Source organism: Fukomys damarensis, unplaced genomic scaffold, assembly GCF_012274545.1.
Source record: "Fukomys damarensis isolate Sample0158 unplaced genomic scaffold, DMR_v1.0_HiC HiC_scaffold_15, whole genome shotgun sequence".
NCBI classification, from domain to species: domain Eukaryota; kingdom Metazoa; phylum Chordata; class Mammalia; order Rodentia; family Bathyergidae; genus Fukomys; species Fukomys damarensis.
In genome coordinates this window covers 42,522,140-42,548,030 of record NW_022900927.1, presented here as the reverse complement: position 1 = coordinate 42,548,030, position 25,891 = coordinate 42,522,140, and the positions used below count along the sequence as shown (strand labels likewise).

General features: G+C 32.8%; 1 protein-coding gene across 3 annotated transcripts in view; it reads right to left on the bottom strand.

The window, feature by feature from the left end:
• Positions 1–25,891, bottom strand: part of Syt1 (synaptotagmin 1) — a 517,172-nt gene that overhangs the window by 327,922 nt on the left and 163,359 nt on the right. For all 3 annotated transcript variants that reach the window (XM_010639520.3, XM_010639515.3, XM_010639517.3), the window contains one exon: positions 22,549–22,610. The gene's annotated coding sequence lies outside the window, so the exon portion shown is untranslated. The remainder of the gene's footprint in view (positions 1–22,548; positions 22,611–25,891) is intronic.

Below are 25,891 nucleotides of genomic sequence, written 5' to 3'. Positions count from 1 at the left end.
CTTGTAGAATGTACTGAGATTTATTTTGTGTTCTAACATATAGTCTGCCCTATATGCCTCATATCTCATGAGTGTGTTTTGTGTGCACGAGGGAAAAACACCTATTTGAGTAGCTTGGGTTGAGATGTCTTTCAGGCCCAGTTTGTAGTTTCTTGAAGTCTTTGATTTGCTTATCACTTTTTCTAGTGGTTTTATTCATTGTAAAAAGCAAGGTATGAAAGTGTCTAAGCATTATCGTAGATCAGTCTATTTCTCCCTTTAATTCTACCAGATTTGTTTTATGTATTTTTGGGGACTCTCTTGTTAGGTGATGTCTTAGACTTTCTCATCACTGTGACAAAATATCAATTTTCTCAACTTAAGGGAGGAGGGGTTTATTTGGGCTCACTGGTTTTAGAGGTTTATGCCCAGAGTCAGCTAGCTGCAAGGCAGAAGGAACATGGTGGAAAGGGCCTCAGCGAGGAAACCTGTTCAGGTCATGGTGTCCAGGAAGCACAGAGGAGAAAAGAGGGGTCAGGGAGGGGTCACACCCCTAATGACCACATCTAGCCAGGTCCCATTTTCCGACAGCTGGGTTTATAGATATGAGCCACCAGGTAGGTTAATGGTTTGTTTTTTTTGTTGAGAGATTTTTACCAGAAGTTAAAATTATCTTAGGAGGCAGGTCAGGACTCAGGGAAGAAGTGGGTATTAGGAGAATTGATAATAAGAGGCAGAATCTTAGGCTTCTGGGGGCCTATTAATACTGGGCAGCTATCATGTCAGAGACAGAGGCAAAGGAATGGAAGTGTAAACTGAGTGTGAATGTGGCACAAGTGGAACTCAGATCTGGGGCTATTTACGTTCCTAACATAAAATCGAGGGCAATGCTGAGTGTGCGTGTTGGGGCCGTGTAGACCACAGCTGTGAGTAGAGAGGGCTGCAGAAGCAGCAGCACCCAGTGTGACACAATGTTAAATGGAGGGCGGTTTTCAAAGCAAAGCATGAGATTAACAAATGTGAGCATTAGAACCTTGATATGTGATGTTATTTTGAAGGTTAACCAATTGCTAGTAAATCCACAGGATTTGATTAGAGGTTTCATTACATAAAAATACTCCCTGTGTCTTAGTCTCTGCTACAAATGGAAAATGTGTGGAACTCTAACATACTTATGGAATGTGAATACATTATTAATTATAGATGAAAGCTAATGACTGCAATGAAAGCAGAACATTTTAGTTAAATAAGCAAGTGATCAAAATTGACTACACAAGTGTAAATAAAGCCCAGATTAATTAAGTTGCTCATTATTTTTTCTCACAGCAGACTGTTCAGTCTATAAGTGAGGTATACATGAATATGTACAGACAGGCAGAGACAGAGAGACAGACAGGCAGGGAGAGGCCGGCAGGGAGACAGAGATGAACAGACACTATAGAGCTAAAGGTCATGCTTCAGCTAATGCTGAAGAGTTAATTCTGGCTAACATCACAATCTCATGTATGTTCCGCTACAGATTCCTGAACCCTCCCTCCTCCCTGAGAAGCTCACTATTTTCCAGCTTCAGGGATCTTCATGTGCTGTATCCTTACCCAGGAAGGATTTAGCGGTATGGATCAGACCTTCACTTTCTTCACTTCCATGTTCAGAAACCTTCTTGGTGGCTTCATCTTCCTTCTGGTGCATGAGGTCGTGAACTCACTCTTGCAAAACTCCCCAAATCCTACTCTGCTTTATTTTTCTTCATGGCTTGTATTGCCATATGGTATTGCTTCGTGTGTGTGTGTATGTGCCTTTATTTTCTGTTTCTCCTCCACAAGCTTATCAGATGTAGTGAATACAAATATAGTGCACTCAGTTAAATTTTAGTTTTAAATAAACGTTAAAAATTTTGTAAAAGTAAAAGTATGTCCTAAGTCTTTCGTCAGATCCACACTAAAATAGTATTACTTGTCTTACCTGCTATGGAAACGTTTTTCTTGCTTAATTATCCAAGTGTTCAAATATTGCATGGAACATATTTAAACTAAAAAATTGTCTTTGTTATTCTAGAAATCAAATTTAATGGAATGTCTTGCATTTTTTAGCAAATTATTTTCCTACCTTATCCTTTCCTCAAAGTAGAATTTAAACAGAGGGCACGAAGTCAGAGTACTGTTTACCCCTTTATTTCCAGTGTCTCACCAGTACTTAGTATATAGCACACTCAATACAGTGTATCCTAATTGAATGAATTATTTAATCATTCCTTTTCCTGAAATATCTATCTTATCTTTCAATTTTCCTTTTGGTGAAATTTCTTAAGGCTCTATTTATACAAATATAGAATTTATAGTAATAATGAGCTTCTCAAGGGGCCATGGGAAACATTTTATTTTTGACATGCAATTTCTCCATTTAAAATTATTACTGTCCACAAAAGAAATGACTTCTATTTTTGTACTTTCTTTGTACAAATGTGTTATATTTGGACCTCACCTAATCTCCTATCATAAACTGTTTTTCAAAGGCAAAATGCAATCCATATAATTTGTTTTTATAACTTTAGCATTCATACTAGTGTCTGGCAGAAGAGGTAGTAAATAAAAATTTTTGAATTAGTAATAAATTATTTTAATAAAATTTACTGTGATTTCATTTCAGCATAATCTACTGAGAAAGTGGTTTGTTCTTGATCACAGTATAAATTCTGATGGAATTTCTTCCTCAAAAAGTTAATTTAGAAGTTAGTGTTCTGTTATTTTTCTGATTGGAGTTCAGATTTTTTGTAAAAGAATAAAGTCCAAGATAGCAAGTCACATATTTCTGTTTTCCACACATGTTCAGTTTTGAAAAGCAGATTTTTTTTCCTATTAACTATATGCTTTGAAGAGAAGCCAGTTTGAGGTATTCACTCTTATGCACACAGAACTTGAAAATTTTTGTACCATTTATGTTTGTTATTTATGTCCAATTTTTTTTAATTTAAACATAATCAAACAGTTTTTAATGTAACTTTCCAGTTTAATTTCCTGGAATAAAATGAAGCCTAAGAAAGAAAGAAAAAAAAAAAACCCTAAGAAAGACAAAACTGTCAGTGACGGGAACAGACATTTAAAATAGAAGTGTAATCTCAGGTACAACTATAGCCACGATAAAGATTCACAGTAACAACTGCCACATACCCAAAAGAAAATAAAAAACTTAGAGGTTAAAAAAGGAGTTATTGCAATGTCAATAATCTACCAGACCAAGAAAATTGAGCCAGAAAACACTAATCTGACTTTCTTTGTCCTTGGCAAATTAATTAGCCATTCATTTCTCACCATAAATTGTCAATAGCAGCAAATTTCGCCTAGGGAGTATTGCTGGAATGTTTTAAGATATTTGAAATTTTAAGACAAAAACCTTAGAAGACTTGAAAATTGCTACTTTTGTTGATATGTAGACAGATTCCTTGGTCTGGTCTGGCTTGATCAGTTACGATGTGAAACATTGTGTAGTTTGGCAGGTTTGTTACAGTTATATGAAATAGAAAGAATACAAAGATAGGCTTTGGTTATAATAGAAATGTTATTATTTATCTGTGATATTTTTTTTCAGGAATTGAACTCAGGTCCTTGTGCTTGTGAGGCAGGTGGTGGAATCACTGAGCCAAACCCCTGGCCCTATCTATAATATCTTAAGTAGCTATTAAAAATTTAAGAGAATGAAAATGGAAGGCATATGAGAATACTTACAACCCTGCAAAACATGTTTGAGGTTATATTTGACCATCTTGTTTTGTTTACTTTTCTTATTTATTATCTACTGGATCTGTGAAACCAATGAGATATTTAATTCTATTCAGGTTTTTCGTTTTGCATTTCACAAAAGCAGACTACATTTTTATAAGTAAAAATTATTCTCTTAAATACTTTACTCCCATTAAAATTCAAGAAGATGTTTGCCAAGAAGACTGAGTTCTAGAAAATAGTTTCAACATATGATAATTCGTATTTCATATTAAGAGATATTTATATTTCTATTTATGTCAAGTGTCATTTCAATGATAACCATCGTTCTATATAATAGGGATTTATACTCCTTTAATATTTAGTAATTTACAATTACTAAAATATAATATAAATAAAATGTTAAAAAGCAAAAATGAGTTAGAAATTCAATTTGCAGATACAATTATGGAAAAATAAGAATGTGTATAAAAATGCAAATAGCATATATGAAAAATTCAGAGCTTCTGAATAATTTTCAACACATAATATTTTAACCAGAACTTAACTCAGTATTATGGTCTCAGTTAAGTATGTAATATATTCGGTGAAGCCTTAGGAGACATAGTATGTAAAGGGTGCTCTTGACTGAGTTGCCTACTTATGGTCAAAGTTTTTTAGCTGCTATGTTTTATAATGTTGAAATACTACCTGTTTTCTTAGCATCATATTATTCATTGTCATTTGTAGATTAACATCTGCCATCCCTATTCTTTCTTCTAGAAATACATTCATTCATTGCACCAATTTATCCATAAAACTATAATAATTGACTGCCTTCCATTTGCTAAAATGTACAGCTTTAGTCTTACAATGTTCATTAGAATAGGCATGCAGAGATGGTATTGAAATGGCCTAAATTAATTACTTCCCTTTTACATGGACGGACAAATCTCAGATATTGCTATTTATAAATTGAGTTTAAAATTTTTATTTGGCAGATAATAAAAGCACATGAATAAATTGGAAATTAAAGAAATAGTGTCTCTTTCCCCTTGGCATTCATCTTTACAGCCCAGGAAAGAGAAGACAGAATAATTAATTTTCATGTAAATTAAGAACCTTTAAAGATTCTGCAATGGCAAGAAGCTGTTGCTTCAAATGACATATTTTGGTCAATTTGTAAAGAGAACTTTTATTAAAGAATCTTAATAAAATAAATTATTTTCTACAGAGTGATATATTGTCTTTAAAAGAAGATACCTTCTTCTACTTGTAACTCTTAGAAAGTTTTGCTGCCTTGTATAAGTACTGTGATATGAAGTAATTATTTGTATTTCCAAGTTTTCATTTATTATCTCATATAGATTTTCTGATAGAAAACTTTTTAAAGCCCTATATTACTGACAAAAACGAATGTATTCAGAATTTCTGCTTGATTTCTTGTGACTATGTCATTAAAATGTCAGTTGAAATATGCTATTTGTGAAATAAAAGCTCACTGTACCAGCATATGAAAGGGACAAAGATATCATCATACCAGATTTCATAAACCTTACTGAAGTGTATTTAAACCAGAAGCGAATAATAATACATGAAAGTTAACTCAGTGGTCTGGTTAAAATTAGATAACAATATCAAAAACATAACACAGTAAGAATTATGTTCATTATGAATCATTTTTCAAATAACTTCTCTTATTTCAGAAGCTCAGGTTGGCTTCTGCTGGTTTGTCAAATATTTTTTCCATAATGAACAATGATATAACTCAAACTCAAGAGTTCTTTTTTTTTACTGTATACCCATTTATACTTTATTTGCACTGTCTAAACAATTCCATGGATTCACATTCCCTCCAGTACTTGATATTGTCAGGTTCTTAAATTTTTTCAATCAAGAAATTATAAAATGGTATCTCATTATGATCTTGCTTTCCCCTTATATCGTCATCATTTTCCTCATTGCCGAGACAAATATCCAATACCCACAATTTAAAAGAAGAAGGGTTTAGTTTGGTTCATGTTTCAGAAGTTTCAGTCCTTGTGTGGCCTGTGACATGATGGCATAGCTTGGGTAGAGGAAAACTGTTCACCTTGTGGTAAACTCAAGAGTCCTTGAGTAAATATATCTTCAGACCTGTTGGTATTATAATTTCTAGGTTCTTGAAGATCACTGGTAATTGTGAAAATTTAAAAAGTAAGATGGAACTTGAAAAATTAATTGAAAATACTAGGGAACCCATCAGAAATATTCTATAGCAGGTAGGATGAGGTTTTAAAGGTATGAATCATGCAGGTTTCATTCACAGGAAAACATCTGTGAGAATCCCACATTGGGGCTTGAGGATCCTTTTTGAGAAATCAGAACATAACAACTGAAGTTGTGTTCCATTAAAATGTTTTTCATTTTTGAATAATCATGGTCAAGCAAATGTGATTTTACATGTGGTTAAATCTATACATGTAGATAGTTACTGAAATGAAGACAGAATTTTACAAAGATCTCATGAACTCACAAACCCTTAGGAAAACATGTTTCTAAGATATCCAAATTGACAAACATGGAAATCACAAATTAGGGTACAACATGGAATTATAGAGGCTGGAATTTAGTTTCTAGATCTTGTATCCCTGTACTCTTATTCCTTAACCTGTACAAATGTTATTTCTCTAAGATATTATATATTTATTATATTGATAAACTAAATGGAACAATGTGGGTAAAATTCCTTCTAGAAAGCCAAAATAATAAATGAACTCACCAGAAGTTAGTTATTGTTTTCTTTTACTGAACCAATACACTAATATTGAAGATGTTGTGGATATAGCAGGAGAAAAATCAGCTGTCTAGATGTGATAAATACATTCATACAGATGGCCTGTTTGTCCAGTGAAGCATTTATTTCTGAGATGTTGTCTGGAGAGTCTTTTAAAAATAATGTTATAGGGAGAAAATTATTTCAGAATACTACTAACACTCTAGAGTTCTGGAAGAATATATCTGCTTTGTACAGGTGAACAGTATATCCCTAGAGTATTTTTTTTCAACCCCACAACAAAGGATTAGGCCCAATTATGATTAATTCTTTAATTATGAAATTAATATCCTTTTTCTACATTTATGCCAGATGCTAAATTATACTATAAAATACGCTTCTGAGTAATTATGACCTAATTAATTATTTTAGACAGCTTTTAAAAGTTTGACTTACTAGTTGGACTCTCCAAAATTGAAAGCAGGAAATACGGCTCGCCAGCCCACCAGAGACTTCATCCCATTTGGCACAAAACCAGATGTAAGTTGACTTCACTGTGCTGTTTCATATGTGTGGGTTGGTTAAGTATGTTCGGGTTGGTTAAGTATGTTTGGGTTTCATAAAATAACCGAAGGTCTTTTCTGGTTTGGAGTTTTGCAACTCCAACCCAAATTAGTAAGACCATAGTCCAGAGCATGACAAGAGCTCTGGTCCACTACCTTCTTCTTTAAAGCTCATTGTATAGGCTTGTGTTTTTGGAAATAAAAGTGTGGAGGCCATATTGGCAATCACTATGTGCAGGCTCGACACAGGCAGATGCACAGCACGTTGTGTGCCAGTTCTTACCCGGTCTGTGCATTGTGCATCTTGATTTCCAACTGAGGAAAATTTGATTCTGGGGAAGAATTATGCTATGGTAGAGAATTGGAAAGAATTTCAGGGACCTGGTGTCAATACCCAGACTTCTTCCATCTGCCTTTCTACATCACTAAGCACAAACACATTGTTTGTGTTGAGCTAGCCAGAAGTCCATATGAATCTATATTACAAGTTCTCCTTACTAGCAAATTGCCAGTGAGAACCATCATTTCTCTTACTTGCATTCATTTCTTGTTAACTATTTGTTTCAAAGTTGGTAAGAAGCTGTTTGTAAAGTGATAGTTTCTATATGATCTTATCTTTGTCAGAAATTTTTTTCTAAGGGATTCCAAGTAAAGCATCTTGGAGAATAGTTTTAAAATAAGATCTAGAACTGATTCACAAGAATATCTGTACATCAAAATGTAATTTCTTAATGCTTTCAATATTTAAGGAGCATTGAAACACATTACCTTCAAATTCTAATTGCACAGTCCTGTGAAATTATTTATACTCAACACAGGAAGCAAAACCAAGTTAACTGTAAGTTTCATATATATGGACCGTAGTTTTGTATGAAGGGAATTTGAAAGAATGGATAGGCATTCAGTCTTCATGATTTTGATAATGAAAAAGTAATTTTAGCCAACATCTGTAATGTGAAACTTTTCCTAACATTTCAGAGAATTTTTTAAAAGGCCTGTTCTTTTTAAAAAACCACGTCTATTTTTATAAACTGGGGTGAATCTCAGAGTAGAGCAAACTTACTGGGAGACTTTCCATGGCACTGAATATATGATCCCAAAGCATATCCTACCTCTTGCCTTGAGCCAACGTACGTGTGAGGCTTAGGTGACTTGAATTTCTATCTCCAAAAGTCGTAAGGTTTTACTGAGGTTACAGAAAGAAACTCAGTAACCCATTATCATATTTCTTAGGATGGTGAAGTGATCAAATGAAAAATATAATTTAAGATTTAAAGGAATGGATTATGTGAAGGAGGCCAACGAGACCATTAGCAATTGAAAATCATTATTTGTGCTAAAGAAGTAAAAATCTGCCTCACTTTTTCCCATTCTGTCTCTTTCCGAGAATCCTTTATGCCAGGTATTATTTTAAGTGTGTTACAAACATTATTTCCTTATTTCTTATTAGGGAGTGATGTTTATTCCCACTTTATAGATTCATATTATATTATAAATTTACAATACTTACTGCCAGGAAATCCAATTTTATTCCTGGCCCCTCAGCATCTACTGCTCTCTTTCCCCAGATGATGACATAGCTTCAATGAGTTTGTCATAAGAATGAGAAGTGATGTTTAATGTTAGTCAGAAGCACAGAGCTTGTAAGTTTAAGATTTTTCCGGAATGATACTGCCCATCTGGTATAGAAAAGTACAGTTTTGTAGAAATAATTGAGCTTTGTAAATCTGATTGCACAATTAGTCCATAGGCAGCTGTGAGCTCCTCCAGGACTCCAGGGATCAAGGGAAGCCGCACTGAAATATGTCTTTATTTTATGTGATTACCTTGGTTTGGTAAAATGTAGGCATAACTAATTAAAGTGCTGTAAGTGTGTTTGTGAGCATACATGCCAGTATGAGGCCTGTGTATGTGTGTTTGTGTATAGTATGTGTGCGGTGGAGTCTGCACTTGTGCGTGTTTTTGGGTGTGTACGTGTAAGTGTGCGGTCTCTCCATAATTCAGTTCACTGAGGTGAAATATCTCTTTATCTTGTTAATAATAACTTCATTCTTTTGTAATTTTCATCAGTTTTCATCTAGGGTAATAGCTTTTCTTTTCTTCATTTGCCTTTTATTTATTCTTTTTAATTTTCTGCTTATTACCAATTATGCCGTAAGAAAATTAGAAAAAGGAAAATTCAAATGAATTTACACAGCATCTTCTATTTCCATAAATGCATAAGACTAACAAATGCTTCTTCATTGTATCATTTTGTATGTGTTATAAATTTCAATAGATATTTGAGGCCATGTATTGCTCAGTTAAATGTAGAAATTCAGAATAATAATAATAGATTTCAAACTATTTTAATAAATATTCAAATTCAGACTTGAAATTTCTCTTAAGCTTTTAAGAATATTTTTTTCAGTTTCTCTTGTTGTCTTCAGTGACTCTGACTGGTCTTACCAGGATATTGGTAGGTGGCAGAGACGTAGGACTACATTGGATCTTTGCCAGAGGACTGAGAAGAGATGAGACACAGGAATAAAAAGAGATAGTCAGTTTTGTTTGATATATTCTCTGTGCATGAGACATGGTCAGAACTAGGATCCAGCAGCAAAAGGCAGCCTCTTCCAAACTACATGAAGTGACAGAAAAATCAGGAAGGAAGAATAAAGCAGGAGGGGATCAGAGAAAGTCCAGGAGAAATTAAAGCTATGAAGCATCGGAGTAGGGGAATGGGCTGTAAGTAGTGTGTGGCTGTGTGTGTGTGGGGCAGTTAGCTCTTAATAGTGGCGCTCCTATTAGTACAATAGATTAATCAGGGAGGGCAGGGGCAAGGGGAACAATGAGAGCCAAGACCTGTCAGGTAAAGGTACAAGATCCCAATGAGGAATGTAACTGGACTGTATACCTAAAATGTACCAATAAACTCAATGAGAAAAAAAAATCGGCATCACAGAGGCCAAAGAGAAAAGACCTCCTACATATGTGTTTGTGTTTAATTTGGTTTATCTGGGAATATTTAGATCTAGTAATTTATAGGTTGAAGATAAAATACTTTTATCGACTTCGTTCATGTATTATAGTATTAAAATATATATATTTAAAAATATGTTATCTAAGCAATGAGAAAATGTGTCATTCCATGTAAGAAAATGGAAATATTGTAGTAATAGTGAAAATTAACTTCAAAACTAGTGGAAAAAATATCTAAAACCTGACTTCTAGTATTATATTGAAAATATTTTCCTCATCTCTGCTGAAATATTTACTTTCTCAGTATTCTTTATGGAAAGAAACAGTTCATTTTACATGAAATGTTACGTTGTGGATGAAATAACTCTATTTACATCTTTGACTTCCTCTGCTCTGTCTTTCTTTCATTCCTCTCTTCTCCACCACTTGTTCTCCCTTTCTTCTCTTCCTTCTTTTGTCAAGCATTCTTTGAGTATAAAACACAGCCCTAGTGCAGGGCAGCTACTATTGAAGGGCAGAATAGAATCATCTATGTATTCTGTGCTAAGGTTTGTGCTCAGGTGCAAGAAGGAGATCAGATGGTCGATGAGGCAGAGGGAGTCCTAGGGACTCTGGGAAGACAGGAAAGAGGACTAAACTCACTTTGCCCAAGAAGAAGTTAGGTTGGGAAAAGTAGGATCAGACTTGAGAGTCCAGGCTCTGATATCTGTAAGAACATGCTACTTTCTGGAATGGTAGTAGAATAGTTTGGTATTACCATGGAGGAGGTAGTGGATAGAGTACATGTTACTTTATTCATTTTTATTACTTTCTTTATTTAACATTACCTCTTCTTCTTTACTGGATTTTCCTCCCAAATTACCACACCAACATTTAACTTCCAATTCCTAAATCATTTTAAAGAATCCGATGTCACTGTGTTTTGGAAATACTGGTGATAAGACAGATGTATTTATTACCTATTATTATGGTTACCCTATCCCTCTCCCCCTACCTCTCTTTCTTCCTCCTACATCTCCCTACATTATCTGTGATATGATTTGGTTTATGGTTGTGGGAAAGAATGCACAGATTTAGAATCTCTTTGAAGGGCAGAGATATTGCAGGCATGGGATTCTAGAAGAAGATAGCAGAAAATAGCACCTAGGTAAGTATTTCCTATATAATTTTTAGGAACAGAGCAGTTTGATCTCAAAAACATTATTATTCTTTTGCTTCAGGCCATTTTTCTGTGAATAAAAATAATACTACAAACTCTTCAAGGGCACCGGCAGGTCAATTCTCTTGTTGCCTTCTGTCCTGATAAAATACAAGCTCAGACTAGTTGAGGTGGAAGTGATGCCATTACCACAAATGATGCTAATTTAAGAAAGGTTCTTATTCAGCATAAGAAAATTCATATTTCATTTCTGAATTTAGAGCTATAAGATATTCTCATAAATGGTAAAATAAAATGGAAAGTCTAAATTCCAGTTTTGTGAGGTAGAGCACAAATCCAGTGTTGCCATCATTTTAGATAATTAAAAAGTCAGCCTTCATTAGAAAGATAGAAGTGATTGTTTTGCACAAGCCAGTTAGCCTCTTGGTTTTTCCTCATCCATAAAATGGGGTAATGATATCTACCTTGCTAAGTTATCAGAATTATAGAAAACATGTGAAAGTTGCTAAGAGCAGAGCTTAGCAAATGGTATGCATTAAACAAATAGTAATTATCTTCTGTTTTGATTAAAACAGATATTTCAAACCATCTGCAATTTTATTTTGTTTTTTGGTACTGAACTCAGGGCCTTGTGTTTGTGAGACAGGTGTGGTACCACTGAGCTAAATCCCGAGCCCTCCATCAGCAATGGAAATAAGCCACAATAAAATTTCTTTTGAATGGTACCAACAAAATAAATTCTTGTAATTCTAGCTCTCTTATGTTCTAGGTATTAAAAATAGAAAGCATCTATGTCTTTTTATTTAAAATTTCAGCCACTATGAGACATTTCTAAGACTGAAGTTTAAACCTTTAAAGAATAAGAGGTGCATTGGGATGTCAAAGAGAACAAAATAATAAGAAATAAAATGAGTAAGAGGAAACCAACTCTTTTATGGTAGCAGCCCAGGACAGTGGCGATTTTTAGAATGATAATAGGCACTCACAACTCCATACATGAGGGCTGCCCCAACTTCATGCACAGTGGGGAACTTTCTCTGCTCTTCAGTATCAAATTGTACATGCAAGTTCTTTGTAACAGAACATTGAAAAGTCAATGAAGGCAAACCTGGGAATCAGCTATTGTCAGAAAACATCTGAATCAATAGGACACTATCAGAACTGTCTTTCCCAAGCAAAACAGAGAACTGTGTTAACCAAAAGCATGACAGCACTGTGAAATTTCCTCACTGTAACAACTTAAAGCAGCACAGACCTCCAAATGCAGGCTATAGTGCCTCACACAAGTCAGAAAATGAAAATAAAAAGCTATTATGGATTGTATTTTCGAGAATCATCCGAGAGCCATGATAGTTTTAACAAAGGAACTATTGTTGTTGCACAACAGTATGAAATCTTTAATCATTTGTGTAATGTAAGAAAAAAATTTAATAAGATTTATTTTCTCTAAATTTTTCTTTTTGTCTACTATTTTCCATCACTAAGGCTTTTAAAGGATGGGAAATTAAAGAGAAAAATAATAAGAACAAAAACATTAAAGCAATTGTTTACCACTGCTTGAATTTCAAACGTTTTGACATCATGATCTCATTATAGCTTTAATCCTAACCAGCTATACTGTGTGCTTAAGCAAAGTCTTTGCCACTCGGAATGGAAAGCCGTCATGGAAGGAAGTCATATAAGGTCAGGGTGAAGTGCCCTTTCCTTTGTAAATCTCTCAGGAAGGCTTAAGCTGTTTTCACCTACTGGCTTACTGGTTTCTAAAGCATTTCTTATCTTTTTACTACTGTATTGTAACTAATTTGAGAATTTCCATCCATTCCACTGTAACATGAATCATTCCCTGGTGGAAACTGTGTCCTATTCACTTTTGCTTGGACAGCACCATGTGTGGCATGCAGGGAGGAACATGCGTTAACAGAACAATAACCTTGTTCAAATTTCAGCTTTGGCATATATTAACTATGAAAGTCACTTAAACTTTCTGACCCTGGGTTTCCTTATTTATAAATTGGGGATGATATATACTTTGCACTATAAGGATTAATGGGTAATGTTTGTGTATTAGAAGCTATATTCGTGTATATGAGTCTATCTTGCATTGAATAAATACTAGCTATAAAATTATTAGTAAGCTTGTAGGAAAGCTTGTTGAAAATATGAAGGAAAGAAATAAATTATTTCCTTTTTGCTGAGTTTTAGGCAGTAATTCTTGAATAATTTCACACAATATATGGATTAGAATTTAAGTGGTAGTAAAACTTGAAGGCTATAAATTTCTATTCCTATTTTGAATCAACAGTTCCCTTAGTATTCCATTTATTTTTAGAAAAATGGCAATTTAAAAATATATTTAGCTGTACAAATATTCTAAGGAACAGTCAATATGCAAAAACATGATAATCAAATGAATGCAGTGTGAACTATTAAAAATGTGTCATATTTATGACTCAGAAACCCTAACTTACCCAAAATCCATCTATTTCTTTTGCTGATTGCCTATATTGAAGTAGTTTTTTATGATTAACTTTAGGGTTTATATCATAAAAAGATGTCTTACAAACATGATCTCATTACATTTCCATATTTGCATTTCATCTTTTTTAGGGAGTTTGCAAAAAGATTCCATTTCAGACAATAACATTGTTAAAAATTTATAGGATAAATAGGTAAACAAAGTACAGTATACAATAGAATATTACTCATCTGTAAAAGGATGGGTATTCTGATGCGTGCTACCACATGGATGAACCTTGACATTACACCCAACAAAATAAGCTAGTCATAAAAAGATAAACTGAGTGATTTCTGGTGAGATTCACAGAAGCAGAAAGTAAAGCAGTGCTTGCTGGGAGATGAGGGAGGAGCAGCGGGGAGTCACTGTTTAATGAGTACGCAGTTTCAGTTTGTGACGATGGAAATACTCTTAAGGGGATGGTGGCGATGGTTGCACAACAGTATGAATGTATTTAATGCCAGTGAGCTGTATACTTAGAAACAAGCAAACATTAAATATTATGTTATGTGCATCTTATCACATTCAAAAAGGTAAAAAATAAATTATAGGTATGTGTAAAGATGAAGCTTTTGAAAACAAACGTTCTTATGTTAATGGAGTGTTTGGGGACACAAATTAATTTAGCTCTGGTGCGGAAAAAATAAGAGAGCAGAGCAGTTTTAACAAATTCACTACTATGACAGACCTGGGTTAAGAAATTGTCGCCGTGGTTGAACCTGCACTAAGAACCTGTGCTTCGTCACAGTCCCAGATGCCCGGCGGATCTCAGCATGGTCAGGGAGCGCGTCTCTCATGCGAGGATTGATTCAAATTCTCATTTCAGTGTAAGTCCGTGACATAATTTGCACAATGTAAAAAGCACAGGTTTTGGCACTATATAGAGCTAAATTTACAAGCTATGTTACTTTGAACAAGGTAGTTTGCTTTTCAGAAACTGTCTTCTCGTTTATCAAAGATGGGTATGAATATGTACTTGGAGGGAGTGAAATGACACATAATGTGTTCAGCAGGGAGTAAGTGCTCAGCGCACGGCATCCACTACTGTGGCCACGAATCCTAAGGCAGAGAAATGGGCTGGCCAGACCACTTGAAAATAGTCTGGCATATGTTTAATGGCCTGGCCAACCTCACCAAGCCACTTTTATAATGATTCGTGCCAGCACAGAAACAGCACACCATTTCTTTCTGATCATCATTAGTAGTGTGATTATTGAAACAATATTAGCTGTATTTATGTTCAGTGTTCTGATAAAACTTAAAAATGGAAGATTGTTTCCTTAACTTGAGTTTTCAGATAAAAAGAACGGCATAGTAATATAAATGATATGATTACCTTTGTAAACAAGGGCCAATCAAATATTTCAGAAATGGATGGTTTTTTATTATGGGTATTTAGTGGAATTAAAATTAAAATGTATATATACCATATACTTAACCATGAATACTTTATATTGATTTTTTTTACATTACAGAAGAAGCACAAGTAATTTCTATTATACCTCACTGACAGCTTATATCACAATTTTTGGAAAACTGGCTGAGAAAATTTAGTGGTATTAAGATACAGAAACTGGGGGCTCCTCATTAGAAGATTAGAAGATCTCCTGGAGGGCCATTGGGAGATGCTGCCTGAACTCCTTCTATCTTGGTGTCTGACCCCAAGTAAAATACAGAAACTGGGGGCTCCTCATTAGAAGATTAGAAGATGTAAACTCCTGGAGGGCCATTGGGAGATGCTGCCTGAACTCCTTCTATCTTGGTGTCTGACCCCAAGTATCTTCACCCCCAATTCCTAAGTTTGTCACTCCAGTATCTGAACTGCCTAATTTACATTATTTGTTTAATCGGGTTAACAATTGTGGGAAGGCTCAGGGAAGAACAGAGGACACGCAGGATGGATGCAGGGCTGGTGTGAACATTTTGACCCAATTATCTTTTTCTTAGTGGTGTCTCCATTACAGCTGCACCGAGGGAGGCATTTTGACCAAGAGAAAAATGGGGTTAGGAAATTCAAAGCCAAAACCATTTTAAAAGAAAAAGCGGCTCAAGGATATCAGACGTGAAGCTGTGAATTACACTAAGAAAACAGCAAAGGTTACCACCAAGGAGAAAGCCATGTGAAGAGATATTTTTCAGATTTTGAGCCTGGTCAGGAAAGGTGGAGGAACATTTTGCTGTTCGTCTCCCTCTCTCTATCGTAGTCCCCATTCCCCAAACTACAAATATTGTGGTTCGGTTTAAACTGTGAATTTTCACAGGCTTCTTTGTGCAACCATGCTGGTAATTGCCATCTTATAAAATTGGAGAGAACATCTTAAAATGGATTTTTTGAAATAACTCTTTCAGTTGGGAAATAAAATGGTAAATGCCTGTTTCCCTCCAGTCTTTTCAGCTGTCTCATTTAATAACAATTTGGCTTTGTCCTCTGTAAACAATATTCAAAATGATTTAATTATTACCATAATTAGAAATAATAAAAATCATAATCAGAAATAATTATAAATACACAGCTGTTCAAATCCACTTTTCTAAAATTTTAACAGATACATTCAGGTAAATAAAACTCTTCATTCTGTATATCACAGTAGTATAAATACTGTGATATATATATATATATATGTATACATATATATATATAATTCTGAAAGAGATTATTTTGAGGCATTAATACCCTGTTTAAAATTAGAAAAACAAAGTTCAATTGAGAAAGAGAATCCAAAATCCTCTGTAGTTTAAATATTACATATCTAATACATAATAACTTCTCAGAAAACATTATAGCAAATTGTGTCAATGCTACATGAAGCTTAAGATTGACAAGCAAGAATGCTGAGCAACTTGCATATCTGCTGTCAAGAATTGTTTCTTATAGTACACTTCAGACTACTGAAAATTCATACAGTATTACTTCTGGGGGTCATATGAGTTTCAAGCCAATATATTTGGAACATTTGTTTAGAGAGTCTTTTTCTTTAGCCTGAATCATTTTGTACAAATTCAACAGAGACTTTGCCAGAATTCTTTTGAAAATGGAAAATAAAAACTAATCCAGGGTTAAGAAATTCATATTAACTATAAGAACAGGAGACATAAAATTGTTCAAATGTACAATTGGGACATATGCTGAACTAGAATTTTTTTGGATTTTAGACTAGAAAAGAAATGAAAATGCCAGCTACTAATGTAATGATTAATTTTTAAGGAAAGGAGAACAATGATAAGAAATTTACCATGAATTAGTTTGTTTGTTGTTATTGTTGAAATGAGAATTGTTATTTTAAGTTTGGGACCTACCTATCTTCAGGGGCATAATAAGATTTGACATGAAAAGGGTGTTATATTAATATGCCATCACAATATTATAAAGGGATTTTGTGGTATTTGAAAAAGAATTATTCAAACAATAAAGCCACTTATTCTTTTGTGACTATGATATTTTCAATAAAGCATAATTAACTGATTAACTGAAGTAAAGAGAAACTCATAAAATATTCTTTATCATGAAGAGGTAAAGTAGCAAATACCAATTTTGTTGCCTGAGATTTCCTTGTTGGAAGAATAATTTTGTGATTTCAATTTTAGATAAGGCATACAACAATTTTTTTAAAATTTTAATTTTATTGGTACATTTTAGGTATACAATAAAATGACATTCATCATTGCAGATTTGTACCTTTACATAATATATCTTGATTCTTATTTTTTCTTGTATTCTGCTCTCCCTTCAACTCCTCCACTCTTCTCTATAAAGTCTTTGTTTCCCTTTTTTCATTTTCTCTTAATTCTAGTCCCCTTTCCTTTCCCTTACCCCTCCCATTTCCTCTTCCCCTTTGTACCTTTTAGATAATGTGAAGTAGAAAGAAAAGATAAAACAATTTTTTAAAAGTAAAGTTTATGTGCCAATGGCATTAAAGTGCCCTTAACTTTGAAATGGTGCATGTGTGAACACATATTGGTTGTAACATTTTTTTGGAAGCTCACTCAGTCTACAGCTGGATTAAGCCTATTTTTTTTTTTGGAGAAAAATGACCTTATATGTGACTCCAAAGGAAATAGTTTTATGATAAAGGAAAAAAACCTTCTTGGTATCCTTTACATTGCAATGCTTATTGGTTCAACTTCCTTGTAGGGCTATGAAGACTGTTGAAAGGTTTAAAGTCTGGCTTTTGTACTCCTGGAAAGGGAATCATGCTAATTTTGCCTTGTTTGTACTTGTATTTTCTTTGAGGAGGAAGAGGTCTCCAGGGAGAGGGTCAAGGTGGCCTTGTTCTATGGCCTACATCTTACTGTATCAAAACCCAATTTCATCTCATGTCAAGATGTAAAATAATATGTGCACATTAATATTTTGCACAGACTAATATTGTTTTAAAAAGTGATGTGTTCCTTACTTTCCAGCCTTCCCACAATGTCATCGTTCATATGGAAAATCGCTCATACTTTGCCTTTGCCAATTGTCCCCATTAATATCAATAACTTGAGAAGGGTAAAAGGACAGGCCTGAATTCAAACATTATTCATGATGCTTAGTGACTAGAATTACTTTAGAAAGTTTGCAATCCTTATTTTCTCCACATGTAAGCCATGGTAACAGTAAATGTTCTTTTGATAATTAAATCTAATGTAATTCTATATAGAGTAGCAAAAATTAGTCTAATAAATGTTTCCTTTTGTTTTCCAATTCTCATTTTTATATATGAATTTTTTTATTAGGATTAAATATAATATATAAATTCAAAAAAGGAGTATTTTCTCTGGTTGTTTTTTATTGTCTGAGGCAGAAATCAATCAATAATTTTGGTTTCATCAGCAGCACATTCTTGTATAACAAAACTAGTTAAGCAAGCTTTTCCAAAAAGTGTGTTCTTTTTATAATAATGTAGTATAGCATAAGGGTTTTTATGTAGAAAGGAAATAACCAAAATTTATAATTAAGCTATGATTAATGTATTAAATAATACACGGGAATCTACAAAAGAATCTATAGATTAAATTTGACCTAAAAGAAATTTGAGAAAGAGTTAAAATGAAATCATATGACTAACCTGGAGATAAGTAAAAGCACAGATAGCGCTCCTGTGAGTGGTCAAGGACTCAGATCAACAATGTGCTAAGCATGCATTTGGTGGGTCAGTCAGTATATTTTTCATTATCCAGGTAAGGAAACAGAACCAAAAAGACTTGCTTAGCTGTTACTGACAGCAGGTTGCATGTATGTATGCACGACCGTTGTGTATTATTTTCACCCAACTGTGTGCTCTTGAATGATATCCCCATTTTTTGTGCTCCAGAATTTTCACTACAAGAGGGGGAGCTGAATAAAGCTAAGAGCTGGATCATCTGTCTATGCATGCAATTCTCACCCACCATTGATCCATCTACCTGACTACCCTCCTCTTTCTTTTTCCAATTCCATATATATATATATATAAAAAATACTATATTATCTATATATATATTTCCAGTATAAACATTATTTTAAGGAGTTATATCAAAATAAAATTTTAGACATGTAGAAACTGGATCAGTAATTATTCATATAAAACTTAATTACAGTTTTGGCTGAAAACATTTTAAATTTGGAGAAGAGCCTTTTTGAGCAATTCTGGGACTCTCAACTTTTTATACCAATGTGTTGAGCCAATAAGAGAGAGAAAGAACAATAGATGGTTAATTAGACCAACATATTTCTCAGTTCTACCAATTGATATGAAGACTTGGGTAAATGACTTACCTATCTGGCCCTCTAAAAGCATGAATATTAGAAGTAGTCTCTATAAAATGAGATAGTTAGACTACACGACTTCTGATGTTCTTCAAGAATTTTGCTACTAAATTTTTTCCAACCTCTTTGCTATTATCACACACACACACACACAAACACACTTGATTACAAGAACTTGTTACTTCTAATAAAGATTTGACTAAGTGAAACTTATGAGAGGCATTGGCAAATAACATTTATTCCCTAATAAGTTATAATATTTTGTTCATTAAAATCTGTTTTCCATTAAAATCTTTTTTACTGAAACTGCAATTTCTTATTGTATTTTTTGTACCAAGAAAGCTGGGTGATTATTAATAGTCACGCTTTGAATGAGAACATCAACTCCCAGTAGTATTTAAAGAGATTTAGCAAATCTAGGATAATATGAATAGTTCCCAAGAAGGAGGAGAGAACATCTGAATGATTTTTTAATGCCTTCTCTTTTTTATTATCATTATCCAGTGTAATCAAAGTCTATAGAGAGCAGACCCATGAAGTTCTTGAGAGTACAATATTATTCTTTTTATTCAACTTTTATAAGCATTAAAACTTTTTGTGAAAGAGAAATCCAGCACACTCTCAAGCTTTTGAGTAATAATGTGGTTATATTTTAATCAAATATCTGATATTGCATTATGGTCTTAAGGGTAAAATGATGGGAGGTTTGTATGACTTTCCTATGCTAAAAATTGTTCATATATAAATTTTTTTCAAATACAAATTATAAGAATTCATTCGTTGTTCATGGGCTAGGAATACAGACTCATATTCAATATATAATGACAAGAAAAGGAATCATTACTTTATCCAGTATATTTATTTTATATTATTTTGTTACATACAATGATCACTTTTAATTCATTAATCCTTTGGAGATTAAGACATATATGAAGATGTTTGTCTTTCAGTAACATTTTAATTCAAAATGTTTCTCTTCATAAATATTTTATAAAATTTAAGGGAATAAGGTGCATTTATATTATATAGGTTTCAAACAGAACAGCTTTTTCAGTGCATATTATGGCTATTTATGAGTGAGTTAGCATACATTACTTAGATCTGCAAAGAAAAACTCCCCAAAGCATATATAATGCACCAATGAGAGGTAAAACTTTTCATTGGAAATATACTTTATTTTCTCCAGGATTATTCCTAATGAATCAGTCTCATTGATTGTGGTTCCTCCAAAGTATGTCACCATAAATTTTGCTTTAATAAAACTATGAAAATTTAAAGAACTTGCATTGGGCTACCTAAATGACAGTGGAAATATTTTATACAGAAATAAGATCAGAAAAACAGTCATTGATGGCTTTTATACTAAAATTCTAAAAGGACCAAGAAATTACAATGAGATAAGTAGCTATCTGGCTCTTATTTACATAGTTTAAACAAATAAATATCTTTGGCTCTATCCTTTAAATATTCAACCTCTTTCTAATGAGTATTGCACAGAATTGAAATTATGCTAAAAAACTAAAATTATATACCTAAAAATAAGAGAGCCTAGTCTATCAAGTGTAGAAACATGTTTATGTTTTGGTTCAGTGACTTAGTTTACTTTCTCTGGTTAATAAGATGATGGAGGAAATAACAGGTTAAAAGTAAATCTCTTATTTTATGTCTTGGAACACCTTCAAGTTAGCAGAATTTAAAAAATGTATGTGATATACATTAGATTCTTAAATTATCCCTGTACCTACATATATATAAATATGTTTATACCTGTACTGTAAACCCAGTAGTTTGTCACATTTTTGGAGTTTATTTTTTTAAAGTCATGGAATAATTTTTCCAAAAGTGAAAAACATGAATTTTGTTTTATAAAATCTGATGTAAAATGGGAAATGTGTGGCCCTCTACAACTAAAGGAAACACTAAGAGGCAGAATTAGATGTGAAAAGTGCTGCTACTTGTGGTAATCTCCAGACAGGTAACAAAGTATCCTGCTGTGTCTGCGGCTCTCACACTTCATAAATTAATAAAACAGATTTCAGATGAACTTCATTTGTATCATCATTACAATGGCTATTTATATTTAATGACTCAAAACGAAGTTTGATTTTTGCATTGGTCTTAGGGGCTAGAAAATTTTATTATGTAAGTAAGATTTGTATATATCATAGAAATTATTTCTAATTTTATTTCAGAATTACCACACTTCCATTGACCTTTATTCTACTTTAATATACACCATGATACAGGTTCTCTTTATTACAGTGAGTCACTACCTTTTGATATTTTTGCTTGCAATTTTAGAGAACTGCGTTTTCAAGTTTATTTCAAAGCAATCATGGTAATAAAAGGGGTACTGTGTGGGTCATCAAGGTGGGTTTTTGTTTTTCAACTTTATTTTTCTATCTGTGATATTAACATATTCAAAATTCAGAGTTTTTGACATTTATGAAATTTTATTATGTCACAACTTTTCCTACAAAGATGTCATCACAGTACGTTTAATTTTGCTTAATAAGGACTGGGGATTTAGCCTAGTGGTTCTGCTCCTGCCTTGCAAGTGCAAGAACCTGAGTTCGATCGCTGGTACCAAAAAAAAAAAAAAAAAAAAAAAAAAAAAAAAAATTGCTCAATGAAAGAATATTTAGGAAAACTATTATGAAATGATACTAAGGAAATATATTTCACATTTAAAGCATAAGATTAGAAAAAATAACTATGAGGATTAGCTATAGATTTTAAGCCTGCAAATTGTTGCCATTTTAAAAAATTACAATTTAATGGCTATTAACAAATTAACATATTAATATGCTTTAAAATTTTGTTTAGAATGAGTATGTTTTGTATCATATACAAAGAAAGTAGTTTAAATTTTGCCTACTATATTTTTCTTTCTTTAGAACTTAAAATGATATTATGCTAGTAAGAAAAACATGATGGAGTCAAAATAAACATTTTCAGCACCAGAGAGAGATGCATCACAAAGATTACCTTTTCCTCTTATCTCAGAAGATTATAGGATAAATGATTTTCAGTCGACTCAAGTAAATTGAAATTGAGCTTTAGAAGGCTCCACTTGCTTACTATGCTAATTTCTTACCTTAGAAAATGCAGAGATGAATATTTCTATAAAAGACATTTATAAGTTCTAACTTTATAGGTGATCTATTATAATTATTGTTATTAAAGTACTTACTGTTCTGTTAGGAATTCTTAGGTGTTTTGCTCTTTGCTTCCTTTCAGAATTCTTCTTTATTTCTAAAAGAAAATAATACGTATGAACCATGATTAGTTGATATAGTTCTGAGTCGTTTCAGATTGCCATTAATTTAACTTTAAATTTATTTTTAAGATTTTTCCCAAATAATCTTGCAGTAATAAATTCAAAATAACATTGTATTTATATATATTTAGTATATATACTATTATAGACAAAATTTCAGTCATTTTGCAGAGCCAGATTGTATACATCATTCCTGTACTATTTTTGTAGGAAATAAACTATGAAATTATGCTTCCTACAGTACAATATTTTGAAAACTGAAATAAGTTGATGTTATTAGAGAATATTATATTATTATATCCATTAAAAAAGGAATTACACAAACCTTAAGTCAATTAAATGCCTGGTGCTGTACCAAGCATTTATGATTTTTATAAATCTACTTTGTCTCAAAATTTTAAGTTTTCTCTTTTTCACTGGTATTAGGAAAACTTCAATATTTATGCATACTTGCCTATTTACAAACTTAATATCTAAATATAAACTAAAATAGTGAAAAATATCTCTCTGTATATACACATATGGATTTTTAAACCCACCACAGCTTATGAGAAGAATAACTACATATCACTGCTTAAAAAGTACATCTTTCAATTTAGAGAGTAAGAAAACAAAGTCCTTTGCAAGAGTCAGTAGTAAGAATTGTTTTAATATAACAAAGATATCAGGAATTTTTTACTTAGTGTGATATGTTAGCAACTCATAAATGAAAAACTTAATAGCACTAGAGGCAAGTTCTTTTTAATGTAAGTTCTCATCAATCTTAGTCCCCCCAAAATTAGGTAGAATACAAGCCAAGAAAGAATGAAACATTTTAAAATAGGTTCATAACAGGCAGGCTACTCTGTTTAAGAGTTCTCCTAGAATGTATTGTCAACAGAACTGCACAATTATTTCAATGCCAGTAGCTCTTGACTCACAAAGGTACTCAGTGGAAAAGATCTGAAGTGACAGCTATATTTCCAAAGCTGCATTTACTACATCTGTTCAGTGGTTAAGTCTCCAAGACAGGCTTTCATTTTATTCCTGCTTGAAACGTAACTGTTTTCTGGTAAAGTCCATTAGGAAGAGCAATTGTAAAATGTATTTAGATTTGCCTGATTGCATGTTAACATACAATTTTAAGCCACAATCAATTTTAGATAATATTTCTATACATAGTTTTAGCATACAGATTTTTTTTTAGCAATTAAAACCCAAAACACAAGATTCTATGGGCACATACATAAAATAGAGTGTCATACAACTATTACATGTATGGAAACAAAAGCCTGCTAGAAAAAACAAAGGTTATTTTAATGAAAAATAAGAGAATATCTGACATTATATGTATTATACATTATTACTTAATAGGGGGGAGGCTTCCCAAAGGGCTCTGTAAAAGGGCTCAATAGTTTGTGGGACTTTTGCTCTCTATCTTCAGGGCTTTGAATTCATTTTAGTTTTGTATGGATATCTACCACAAGGGTAAATGGACAAGCCTGCTCTACTGTAGGGGACAAAATGACTGTTTTAGTTTTCATCTGTGCCCTGAATGTGGATGCATGTAGTATTTTTCTGTTATCTAATTTCTGCCTCCTTCATGTATGAATACCTTTTTATTTTAGAGGGAGACAGTGAAAGTAGCACTAGATTATTTTGTACCTTGTGTCATCTATCTGAGCTTTTAGTAATGTAACACTAGGTTTGACTCAGGCAGTTTCCTGATATTGAAGCTTAGTACTTTTATGATTTTGTACAATACATTTAAAATGTATTTACTTAGATAAATTTATATATTATTCACAAACTATTATGCATATTCACAGTCAATAAAGCTGGTTAATATTTGGTGTTACATTTAATCCAATATTAGAAATAGGGTTGGCATGGAGAAAAATGATCTGAGACTTAAGAATTACTGTTATGTTAATAGTGTCTAGAGTGAATCATTCATTACTTAGAATCTTAATCACAATGCTACTCACAAGAGCAAAACACTGCATACTTTAGAGATCATAAATACTACAAATACTTTACTTTTGCAACTTTTGAAAAGAGGAATTATTTTCATTCAATTTAATATTGAACATTTAAAATGCAAGGTGTAAGTTTTTAAATAGACTTATTTTCAATAATGACAATTAACATTTGCATTCAAACTTTGCTTTAAAATCTCTCAAGCATTTCATTTTGATGAAAATGTTTGTTTTATATATTATTTCATGCACAGTTAGGGTAGCTAAATCTTGGAAGTGGGCTATATGTTTATCAACAGGAGAATGGATAAAATGCAATATTTATGTATAATGGAGGACTACTCTATCATAAAGACAGATAAATTTAGGTCATTTGTAGGAAAATCGATGCATCTTGGGACCATAATGTTATGTGAAGTAAACCAGAGACAGAAACTTAACATCATGTGGTTTCTTTTATATGAAGAGCCCAAAGTGGAAAAAGTAAAATAAAAGACAAATAATAAGAAACAGATCTTTTGCAAATGGAAAGGAGACCAAAAGATGGATGGAGGAAAGAGGATGGAAACAAATTATATGGTTTATACATATACCAGCTCCTCATTACGAATGTAATTGTTATGTACTGCTAACGTGTACTAATACAAGAAGAAAATATTGACTTTATTTGAGACTTCATTAACACAGTAATGAGCTTTGTATTTATTTAGACTTGGTTTTAAAGAGGGTGAATCTATGCAACATGTTCACTTCTCACTACCATCTTCTTAACTCTAAGTGGACTCAGAATCCCACTTGCAAAGTTTTGAGTTTCAAAACTGCGAAATAGTCGCTTTCGTAGGTTGGCCACCCTCCTAGGGAAATATCAAAACTTGTCGTTATGACATTGCTACAAGGCTGACTTCTAATATTCTCAGCACAGATATTAATCCTAGGGGATTTTGCTAACTATCTTTTTTTTTAAATCCTTATTCTTGGTACAATAGTCAACAAGCAGAGATTTGTTTTAAAAGGAACATTACCCAGGTTATTGCTAGCTGAATGTTAGCTTTTAAGCACAAAAATAAACAGTGCACAACAACTAAGTGCATTACATGACTCTGGATTAGAGGTTGTATCAGAGAGGGTTGGGGAAGCAGTTAGTTATCAAGAACATCATTGAGTCAGTAGAGAAAATTTGAATATGCTATAAATCAGATGATAATATTAAATCAGTGGTACATTGCCTTTGGTTGGTAATGTAAGAAATGTCCTGATTTAGGAAATACATTTAAATATTCACTGAATTATTCAGAATA